Source organism: Syngnathus floridae, chromosome 13, assembly GCF_059516105.1.
Source record: "Syngnathus floridae isolate MCC-2025c chromosome 13, RoL_Sflo_1.0, whole genome shotgun sequence".
Lineage (NCBI taxonomy): Eukaryota > Metazoa > Chordata > Actinopteri > Syngnathiformes > Syngnathidae > Syngnathus > Syngnathus floridae.
This window is the reverse complement of record NC_142425.1, coordinates 2,468,084-2,480,256: the sequence shown is the minus strand read 5'-3', so window position 1 is coordinate 2,480,256 and position 12,173 is coordinate 2,468,084. Positions and strand designations below refer to the sequence as shown.

Genomic DNA, 12,173 nt, shown 5'->3' with positions numbered 1-12,173 from the left:
ACCAAGACAACAGACACATAGTGGAGCAGTTGGGGACGATACGTGACAGAAGCCCCCCCACAAGGGACGGCCCCCGACGTCCCAAAAAAAAAAAAAAAAAAACTTGGGGAACCAAACCGCGCTCGGGCGGTGACTTGGGGAACCGAACCGCGCTCGGGCGGCGACCTGGGGAACCGAACTGCGCTCGGGCGGCGACTTGGGGAACCGAACTGCGCTCGGGCGGCGACTTGGGGAACCGAACCGCGCTCGGGCGGCGACTTGGGGAACCGAACCGCGCTCGGGCGGCGACTTGGGGAACAGAACCGCGCTCGGGCGGCGACTTGGGGGACAGACCCGCGCTCGGGCGGACAGTAGGGGACAGAACCACACTCTGGCGGCGACTTAGGGAACGGAACCGCACTCGGGCGACGATTTGGGGAACAGAACTGCACTCGGCGGCGTTCAGGGACCCAGGGCCACACTCGCGGCACACACTGGGGACCGGAACCGCAATCGGCAGCACTTGGGGAACACGAACCGCACTCGGGCGGCAACCCTAACCTGAACTGCACTCGGGCGGCAACCCTAACCTGAACCGCACTCGGGCGGCAACCCTAACCTGAACCGCACTCGGGCGGCAACCCTAACCTAAACTGCACTCGGGCGGCAACCCTAAACTGAACCGCAATCTGCGGCAACACACACATGAACCGCACTCGGGCGGCAACCCAAACATAAAATGCATTCGGATGGCGACTCTGGAAGTCCATACAGCAATTGGCGGCGACGCTGGAAGTCTTAACCGCGATCGGCGGCAACTCTGAAAGTCCGTACCGCGATCTGCGCCATTTCAGAAGGCGTGGCTGTGCGTAGCGGCAGGAGCCATCACGCGCCGCAGCAGTGGGAGTGGAGCCAGGTGCAGCTGGCTCAACGTCCGGCGACGACCGAGGGTCCGGTGTTGCTGGCAAGAAGTCCGACGACGGCCGTGGGTCCAGTGACGCCGGGGTGAGGCCAATTGTGGCCGCGAGTCTGATGGCGGCCGCGGGTCCGGCGTCGCTGGAGCGAAGTCTGGTGGCGGCCGCGGGTCCGGTGTCGCGGGAACAAGTTCGACGGCAGCTGTGGAGCCCACGGCGCTGGAACCTGCTCAGACGTGGATCGGGCGTCGCAGCGGGAGCTGGTGGTGGAGGGGGGTCCAAGCGCTGGTCGTTTTGGTGGTCGGATCATTCTGTCACGGTCGGGTGGAGCATGGAGCAGGACGATCAGGTGCAGCTTGGACCAGGGTTTATTGGTGAACTCAAATAAGGCAAACTGACACGATGTAACCACAATAACATGAATGACTGACCAGGACGTGTAACCAGACGACATCAGGACATGACGACACCAAGACCGGACGACAACAGGAACCAAAAAGACCTCATGACAGGAACACTCAACGTAAATCCAACACCGAACAATCACAACCAATGATCCGACAGGGAGTGAGGGGCAGACAGGACTTATTTCCACGACAGGTAACGAGAGGCAGGTGGGAATAATCGCACTGACCATGGGCACAGAGGAGGGGAGGGGCGAGCACACAGACAGAAACCAAGACAACAGACACATAGTGGAGCAGTTGGGGACGATACGTGACACTGCCGAGATTTTTGTTTTGCGCATTTCGTCGTAAAACCTTAACACAGGGGCCTGCACGATTAATTGTTGTAGTTCCTCAAACTCCTTTTGATGATTATTATTCCAACACCATTCTGTGGTTTTCCATAGCAAGCTTCTCATCTGGGCTGTATGTAATGACAGGTTAGGTACAAATCTACCAACATAGTTTACCATGCCCAGAAAGCGTTGCACACCTTCTTTATGTGTTGGGCGTGGCATTTTCTTGATGGCTGTAAACCTACTCTGACTGACTTGGAGTCCCTTTGACGTTAACACTTCACCTAAATAGGTGAATTTTGTTTTTCTGAATTCACATTTTTTTGCATTTAGCTTCAACCCATGCGGCCGGGCAGCTTCTAAAGCTTGAGTTAGCCTGGCATCATGTTCTTCAATAGTGGATCCACTAATCAATATGTCATCAATGTAGACCTTAGCGGCAGGCACCCTGTCAAATATTTGCTGTACAGTTCTGTGGAAGACTTCAGGTGCGGATGTTAGACCAATAGGCAGTCTCTTAAAGGAGTAACGCCCGAACAGAGTGTTGAAAGTGCAAATCCTGGAGCATTCCTTGTCCAGGCAGACTTGCCAAAACCCGGAGGAAGCATCTAACGTTGACAAATATTTTGCTCCGGCTAGTTCTCCAAATATCTCTTCCCTTGTTGGAATTGAAAGTGCTACCTTTTAACACTTTTGTGAAGTTCTTTTGGGTCGATACACAACCTTAGTGGTTTGTCAGGTCTTTCCACAATTACCAGTGAGTGGATCCATTTGGTGGGTTCTTCAACCCTTTCAATGATGTTGAGTTCTTCCAGCCGCTGCAATTCTACTTTGAGTTTCTCCCTTATGGCTTGTGGTACTTTACAAGGCGAGTGAATTATTGGTTTGTAGTTGTCTACCAACTGTATTTTGTGTATCATCTGGAGTTTTTCTATTCCTTGAAATACGTCGGCATATTCATCCTCTATGTCACGTACAGACTTTTTGTTGTCAACGGTGTGTGTACTTTAGTGAAGGAATGGGGTCGAAATACAAAAAGTCCTGCCTAGCTACAAAAACAGATATGCTCAAACCGCATTGAATAAAGTACATAAGCAGAAAAGTATATTCACATATTAAATCAATAAAATAAACATTTTAAGCATATAATTATACCTACACACCAAATCAATAAAGAAGACATAACTAGACATTTTTGATAGGTGGTAATGACCAAGGTTTTTATAACTTTGATCTGATATATATTTCTGAGCACTTTGAAATAACAAATGTCTTTTGATATATTGCCTAAATAGCTTAATGGCCCTTGAGGAACTGTGAAATGCATGCCTGATGTTTTTTCTCTAAATCATGGACACGGCCAGAGTCGTCTTGACCGTTCAGTACTCGATTATATCTTGTGTTTTGACTAAATGTCATATGTTGCCTAATGCGAGACGCCAGCTTTTCGATTACTACTGAACGCTCTGCACAGAGGGAAATATTTTGTTTAACAAAGAAAAGATACGGTTGGAAGCATGATTAAACTAAGAATATAATGACGTAAGCAAAGACATGGAGTATCAAAAGAACAAAGTTTGCATAGTCAGGGAACAGTAATAGATTAATGATGTCACAGCCAAAACCTCACATAATTTCGTACAAAATGACAAAATTGAAAGAATGATGAAACGATGAGGTGCGACAGTGTATGGGCAAGATTGGAGGAGAATGTTCACAGGAAGGTCACGTGGAGATAAAACCAGCAGGTGCCAGAAGGAGCCACCCAAAGACTCGGCCAAAGATGATCGCCAAGGCCGAAAGACGGGAGGGAAGACAACAGCCCCCACCCAAGAACTCGGCCAAAGAAGATCACCAAGGCCGAAAGACGGGATGGAAGATAACAGCCCCCACACACACACACCAACAGCCCCCACCTACACACCGAATCGCCCATAACCAGCTCCCACTCCCATGGAATCAGAATCTCCTGCAAACCTGCCACACCCCTGACTCATCACCCATCAAACTCGGCCCACACCGGCATGTTCAACTGAATATAAGCTGACCAAAGAACCTTGAACGTTGCCTTTTCTGAATGGAGACTTTCTGCTCTTGAAGGGCCCAGCGCTGTATTGTACTTTCCTGAGAACAGAGCTTTCTGAACAAGAATTGTGATTGAACTCAACCAACCTGTGTAAGTCTAATTTCTGCTTCAGTGTCTGAGCATTTTCCTAAATCTGAAGAAATCAAACGAGCACGCAGTGAGTAAATTGGATAACAGTTGATTGGCAATGGCTTTTGCCGTGAGGCGCAGATAGCGCGCTCCCTAAATTGTGGACAAAATCCAACAAGGGAGTAGGACAGATAGTGAAAGATAGTAATTGTTGGGTTTGTAACATTTATCTGAAATCAATCTCGGAGACGGTAGGTCTTTCTTGGCTTAGCGTTTTCTCCTGCGCAGAAGGACGGATCACAGACACACAGCAAGTGTGGCAGTGATTCGTAGTCTGCTCTGAGTTTCGGCCGTGCCATTTATTGAGAGAGAAACAAAGGGGCAAGTGTACATGGTCGAGTAGGTTTCCAGACAGGAAAAACATTCCATAGTTATATCCCATTCCCACAGAACAAAGGGGATACTCTTATGGACGGGGCAGTATGGACGTCTCATGACCATTAGCTTAACAAAGACGTAGGGAATACATCGCTAGGGAATACATCGCTGTGCCGTACTCATGACTTCATCTTAAATAAGACCTTTGTCTGCTTCAGCCATCCCATGACAATCTCATGATCTGTACATGTCTAGCTAACTGTGGGGCTTATTGTATAGCGCGGCTAATGACTCCAGTCATTAGCCGGCCATATGCCCCCAAGTCATTTTCACGAGGCCTGATGGTCACATACTGCGGAGAATCTTGCACACAAAAGTCGTTACTTAGAATCCAATGATAAAAAGTATATCATTTCCAACATTCCCTCCTGTTTTTAACATTGGAATTCATGGGAAAACAAAACATCAACTAATAACTACATATGTGTATAAATGAGTATATGCTTACACAATATAGTATAGTACCATCAAAAAGCATGAACGTTTACATTCCAGAGTTTATCAGAACTACAGCTCTCCATTCGGCTTTAGCTGAGTTCGTCATAATGGAATGTTTTTTCCCTTTTTTTCTTTTGGATCATCAATAGGAAGAAAAATAGACAAGTAGGTGATTTACGCAAGGTGGTCCCACTCATCTTGTTCACGCTGGACCAACATGATATTCTGGACAGCAAACGCTGATGTCAACATTTTAGTCATCATGTGACGAATACAAGGTATGATGCACGATGTAAAAATACAGAGAAATAACAGTATGGCAACTAAAACAATTGCAACCTTCAAGAGAAGTTGCCTCCAATCACCGTAAAACAGCCACCAAAAGGGATGGGCATCCTTGGCTGGAGCTTCATCTTGGGACATAGCCTTACGGAGGTTCCGAAGTCCTTGTAGCGCATATTCGATGTGGGTGTCGTTTTCTCCTGGGATGTAGGTACAACAGGAAGTACCAACTATTTCACACACACCTCCTTTTTCAGCAGTCAGGAGGTCCAAAACCATTCGGGACTGTAGTGCCATTATTCTCAGAGCCTGCAGCTCTGTCTGGTAACCTGTAAGGGCTTCAAGAGTAAAATTGGCAAAGCTCTTCAACCTGTAGTCCATGGTTTCTATTCTGAGAATAGTTTTAGCCACACCCGCCTGTGGAAAGAGTGTGAGCGCCACCTTTTGTCCTGTGCTCCAAAGCTTGTATTCATCTGGTACGTCTGAGCCCCAGACGCTGTCGTAGGGACGGAAGGTGGGAGCCACAGCTGCACGGGTCTTTCGTTGATGATGTTCCTGAAAATGTGTCAGACTGAGGAACACAGTGTGATCTGACACATATACGGGGGCTCACGTGCCATCCCATCGTCCGGGAAGGACTGCGTAGCCTCGGCGACCACAGAGCCACCATCCCCCTTCGATGATAGAATGGGGATTTTCGCCTCCTGCTAGGATTTGTCTGATTGCTACTGTGGTATTCATCGAGGTCTCGCCGGTACCTTCTAGAAGTGCGGTGGTGATGCAGCGCTTTGTATCTCCCACCTTTATTCCATCAACACGTCTTCGTCGGAAGCACAAGGGATGTGAGATGGCTTTACTCACTTCGAGAGTCACTGGAGCGGGTGTGACAACAGAACTTTTTGCCACTATTGTGAATGGCCTAGAGATGTTGTAACAGGGATGGGTGGCCAGTTGTGCATCGGTAATTCCTGACCGTTTCAGTCCTTCGAGGGGATCAAACCCAAAAGCCCTTAGTAATGCGAAACACCATCCATTTTTCTCTGGCATCGGTCGGGCATGTAGGACGGGCTGTTGACTTGATCGTGGCATTATGGAACATACGTAACATTCAGTTTGGTTGGATGCTTTGGCCAACATTGACACATACTGGTACCACATGTTGTCTGCATGTGGTATATCTGGGTTTATCGTTATATACTTTGTCAACAGTTCGGTCGTCATTCTCTTGATTCGGGTGGGAGTTCCCCTTTCCCCTTGGGGACCCTGGACACTCCATGTCATCGGCAAGCATGCTACAGCCACAGCACAGACAAGCACTCCTCTGAGTGCCATTTTCTGTTCAGTTCCACAGAGCCACCTGAACCCCCAGGGAGCTAAATGGTCAGGATTCTTAGATCTTCACCGGTTTGAGACTGATGCCAAACTATAATTGACACCCCCTTTGTAGCCAGACTTCGTCCTGACCGGGGCCTAGGGGTCAAGCACTCTCTGCAGCTTACAGTGGCTGAGATGTATCCAGGTGGGTCTTTCTGCAATCTTGACAGCGGTGGGTGTGGCAAGTAGGACTTGGAATGGTCCCTCCCACCGGGGTGAAGACCACGTCTTTCTCTTGATTACTTTGATGAAAACCCAGTCGCCTGGTTTCGCTGAGTCATCCTGTGGGGATAAAGGAGTGGAGGGCAGTAAATTTGCATTTGAGACTTCTTTCATTTGCATGGTTTTGATCATGTAGTCAGCTAAAGTTAGCTCTTCTGTGGCTATGTCTAGATCATGTGAGAACAGAGGGAGCCTGTATGCTCTGCCATGAATGATCTCATAAGGGGTTAAACCCTTGCTACAGGGCGTAATCCTCATATAGAGTTTTACCAAATCTAGACATTCGGGCCATGGTCTTCCTGTTTCTGCCATGCATTTGGTTAGTCTATTTTTAATTGTTCCATTTGTCCTTTCAACAAGGCCAGCGCTCGATGGATGATAGGAACAATGATTTTTTAATGTAATCTGCAAATGTTCAGCCATTTTGTTAATGACTGAATTGACAAAATGTGGCCCATTGTCGCTGTAAATGGTCTCTGGGATGCCATAGTTGGGAATGATGGTTTTGCAGATAGCCTTTGCTACTGTTATAGCATCTGCATTTTTTGCTGGGACTATTTCTGTCCACCTTGAAAAGGAATCGATTAGGACTAAACAGTATTTGTACAGTCCACACCTGTTTAGTTCTATGAAGTCCATATGCAACATTTGAAACGGGTATGTTAGTTCCGGGAATTTTCCTCTTTTAGGCCTTACGTTCCCTTGTGGATTATTTCTTATGCATACTTCACATGCTCTACAAAAAAGTTTTGAGTACAAATTGAAACCATATGTTGTAAAGTGTTGTGATATTAGCTCCTGCATCCCCCCTGTCGACACATGAGTACTCCCATGTGTCGAAATCGCAGCCGCTTTAAAAAGGGATTTAGGGAGAACAGGCTTATCATTTACAACGTATATGTCTTTGTCTGTCAGTTGTGCACCTTTAGCTATCCACATTTTCTGTTCCTGTTTAGGGGCTAAATGTTGCATATCATGCAGAATCTGTGTATTTATTAGTTCCTCCTTATCTGACGGCAAGCTCAGAAATAGATCTGAGGTTCCATATTTGCCTGTAGCAGCTTCCTTTGCAATTTTATCTGCTAGGGCATTGCCCAGTGATACCAAGTCTTTCCTCCGTGTGTGTGCCTCGCATTTGCAAATTGCAAGCTTTACTGCCTGGAGGAGCTGGATTAGAAGTTGTGCATGTGTTATTTGTTTTCCTGTTGAAGTTATCATTCCACGCCTTTCCCATTGTTTTGCAAAATAAAAAACTGTTGAAAATGCATACTGGCTGCCTGTATATACAGTCAGGTCTTGTCCATCTGCTAGAGTGCATGCTCTGGTCAGTGCAATGATTTCAGCTGCTTGGGCTGAGAAATGCGAAGGAAGCGTTGCCGCTTCTATCACTGTATCTGGGTTTTCCACTACAGCATAACCTGTCTGCGTTTTTCCTATTGGTGTTCTTGAGCAAGATCCATCTACAAACCACGTTTTACCTGAGGTGAGTGGTGTGTCTGACAGATCTGCTCTGGGTAGCTGCAGTTGTTCAGTTTCCTCTACACAATTATGAGGTATACCATCATTTGGTGTAGGGAGTAAAGTAGCTGGATTTAATATAGTGCAGCGTTTAATGGTTATGTGTGGCTGTGACAGCAACAGAGCTGTGTAGGACAAATGCCTGGCTGGAGACAGCATATTCATTTTACTTTGAAGTAGCAACACATCAACAGCATGTGGTACAAACAGGTCTGTGGGATGGAACAAGATAACATCTGCTGACGATTCTACTGCCATTGCGGCGGCACATATAGCCTGAACACATGGTGGCAAAGCTCTAGCTACAGGGTCAAGTCTTTTGGAATAGAAAGCTATTGGTAGCCATTTCATACCGTGTTGTTGAGTCAGCACTGATGTCATAAACCCATCTTTACAGTCCACTGTTTGCATAAACCTTTTGTTATAATCAGGTAGGATCAAATTTGTTGTTTGAACCAATGCCATTTTCAATTTTGTGAATGCTTCTTCCGCTTCTGGTGTCCATGTAATTTTATCTTTGAGTGCTAATAGCTGTCCATGAGCTACCTCTATCAGTGGTTGAGCCATTTCAGCATAGAATGGAACCCATGCTCTGCAGTAATTACATAGTCCTAAGAAAGACATAAGTTGTTTCTTTGTGACAGGTCGTGGTGTGTCTAATATAGCTTGTTTCCTGCCCTGTTGTACCGCTCTTCCCTTTGCTGAGAGTGTATGACCAAGATAATTTACTTCTGGTTTTACCCATTGTAACTTCTGTTTGCTGACTTTATTTCCTGTCTGGCCTAGGTGTTGCAGAAGGCGGAGGGAATCCTGTCTGCATGCTTCCTTTGTTTCTGAAGCAATTAAAATATCATCAACGTAGACCAGTACTTGGCTCTCAGATGAAGGTGTGAAACCAGCCATACAGTTCATGATAGCTTGTGTGAAAATGGTTGGGCTATCGGTAAAACCTTGTGGTAATCTGGTATAGGTGTACCCCTGACCCTTATAGGTGAATGCGAACCAATATTGAGAATCATCAGCAACAGGAATAGAGAAAAATGCATTACTTAAATCAATCACTGTAAAATGAGTCCTATTTGGCTGTAATGAATTTAGTAATGTGTGCGGATCAGGAACATTTGGTGCTCTGGTCTGCACTGCATCATTTACAGCTCTCAAATCCTGGATCATTCTCCACTTTGATGCCTCTGCTTTTTGAACTGGGAATATAGGTGTATTACATGGAGAGTCGTTACATTTCCTAATTATTCCTGCTTTTAATAGGTCTTTAATGACTGGTTCAATGCCTATAGAAGCTTCAGGCTTCAGAGGATACTGTTTTACTCTGGGTCTGTAAGAAGATATCGGTTTAATTTCCACAGGTGGAATGGCTGTAATCAGACCAACATCTGTCGGGCCCGTGGCCCACACAACAGGATCTACATTCTTCAAATCTTTTTCATCCTCTTCTGAAAATGCAATTGTTGCTGTCTGTCATTCTAGGGCATGGATTTTTGGGGTAGCTGTAAATAACATGCAAAATTTATGTCTGTACATGTCACAGCTTGGGCTGTATTCGCAAATTGGAGCTTCCCATCCCATTTCACAAGGCTTATAATCAGTTGCTGTGACAGCTATTTTTAGCTTCGGACCAGTGTCTTTCCACTGAATATGTTCTGGTTTCAAAAGTGACACGTGGGGTATTGACCCTCCTCTATACATGTTTTTTAGATTTGTAGGTAAGATTACTGTGGCACCTGCAAATGATCTGTGATCAGAATATATATAGTCAATGGACACTGGAACGGAGGGCTGGTTTAGGAACTCCTCACTATATTCACTGTCTGTACATGGTGAAACTTTCATTGTGACATGTAATTTGGTGTACTGCATTTCATCTTGTAAATCAGAAATGGTGGATTTTGCAAATTTGATCAGATCTGCAGTTTCTCTGTCACAGAGGGAGTGTGGGAAATCAAGTGAATAGTAAACGGCTTCATCATCCTCTGTGAGTAAGAGGTGTGGCACTCTGGCTGCTGTCATCCCATCTTTTAGTGGGAGCACAGCTGTGCCCAGGGCTGACATTAAGTCCCTTCCCAGGAGATTTACAGGACAGTGTGGTGAATAGACAACTGGTGCTGAAGTCACGCTGCCTGTTTCTGGATCTTTAACCTTTAGTGGTAGGGTCATGTGTTCCAAGTATGTCTGACCATTAGCTGTTTTGACCCAAATTGACTGTTTTCCAGTGGTCAGGCCCTTAACTTTGTGTCTTAAAACTGATGTACAGGCGCCAGAATCACACAAAAAGGTTACTTTTTGTTCATTAACAATTAAATCTATTAATGGTTTTTCTTTTAAGTTACTCAATGATTCGACTGCTGTAAAAACATCCAAGAGAGCATGCCTGTCTTCAACATTTAGTCATGCGCTCTGTTCTGGCCTCGGTCCTTTTTTCTTTTTAGGACATTCTTTGGCCCAGTGGCCTTTTTCTCCACAATACCAGCAGGCATTGGGGTCGCCAGACCAGCGGGGAGGATTTTTGGATGCTGATCCTCTACCTCTCCCCCTGAAATTTCCTCTGCGTCCACCTCGGCCTCGATAGGGCAGGTGGTTTTGATAGAAGAATTCTGATTCTTCCACGCAGTCCGAGTCTGCCCAAAAAACTCCAGCTGACCCTGTTGGAGTTTTAGGTTTCTTTACAATTTTAGCAGCATGTCTAGCCCATTGCATTACAGTGGAAACACTAGCTGTGTCTACCTCTACATTGTGTTTCCGAATCCATTCACTGATTTTGGATTCCATTCCATTTAAAAGGGCATTTTTTAATTGTTGTTGGTAGGGGCCTGCGTCTTGGTCGTCTGCGGGAATTCCACTGTGAACTCTAAATTCTTTTTCAAATCTCACCCTAAAGTCATCAACATCCTCACCCAATTTTTGTTTTATCCCTGCCAAACGTCCATAATCAGCTCTTCTCCTAAATGTTGTTCTACATCGGTCCCATAAAGCGTTTAGTTGAGCCAAATATGGACCTCTTAATTGTCCATCATCTGGGTATTGGAAAACTTCCCCTTGATTAGTTCTACCTGTGTAATCTCCCCTCACTCTTCCCCATAAACGAGGGATGGAGCACTGGAAAGCTTCTCCTGCCTCCCTACCATTTAATCTATATGAGTGTATTACTCCTTCCATGTCTCTGATCCAGGATTCTACATCCTCTTGTGGATCAGGGATTCCCTCAACAGCTTCTCTGCACTCTCTGTTTGACCAAGGTCGAAACACGTACATGTGTTGATTATTTGGTCCGTCGGCATTTGGATTAGGGACCTGAATCATGGGATAATTGCCCATTATCGGGTCATCACCTTCCTCGTCTGAGTATTTGTCGCGTGTTAGTTCAGTCATTTTGTCTGGGACAGCCTGCGGCTGGACTGTCATTCGTCTTGTCTTTTGTCTAGTGTGCTGAGAGACCGGAGAATAGGGTGGGGGCACGCTGGCTTCAGCTCTAGCTGCGGCCTGTAATTCCCTCGTGGGATATAGACTGGAATGCTCAAGTTGTGCTTGAACTGCTTCTCCATTCACTCCGTCAAGTCCTTGTGGTGCCACGTCATTTTGTCTCTGTCTTTGTCGTCCTTGTCCTTCATTGTCCTCTGGTTTGACAAAACAAATTGTACCAGTCATTTTATTTTGCTGTGCTTTTCGGTCCTCTCTAGCTTTTAGTCCAGCTATGCGTCGTTTTTCAGCCTCTTTTAACCATAACTTCGCACATCCCAATTCTTTTTCCTTTTCTTCTTTTTTCTTTCCTTTTTTCATAATCACACTAGCCTCAAGTTTGGCAACTACATTTTTCCACTGATCTACTTTAAGGTGACCAGTCACACCATACTTTTTGTTCCATTTTGTCAACCATTCGATACTGTCTGGAAAGTTATTTAACATATACTTTTCATCTCCTGATACCTTGTCAGTAACACTTTGACGGCCCCCCATTTTAATCAATTTGGTCCAACTGTCAAATCCTAGGGATTTCTAAAGTTGGAATGTTTCTTTAGTGGGATAACGACTTTCTGTGGTAATTCCTGCTTCGACCAGTTTACTGGTGAGGAATTCTTGCCTGTGCTTCCACAGAAAT

The 12,173-nt window shown here is 45.7% G+C and overlaps 1 pseudogene; it reads right to left on the bottom strand.

The window, feature by feature from the left end:
• Positions 1-4,123: 4,123 nt before the first annotated feature.
• On the bottom strand, positions 4,124-11,095 carry LOC148388031 (uncharacterized; annotated as a pseudogene).
• Between the last annotated feature and the right edge of the window lie 1,078 nt (positions 11,096-12,173).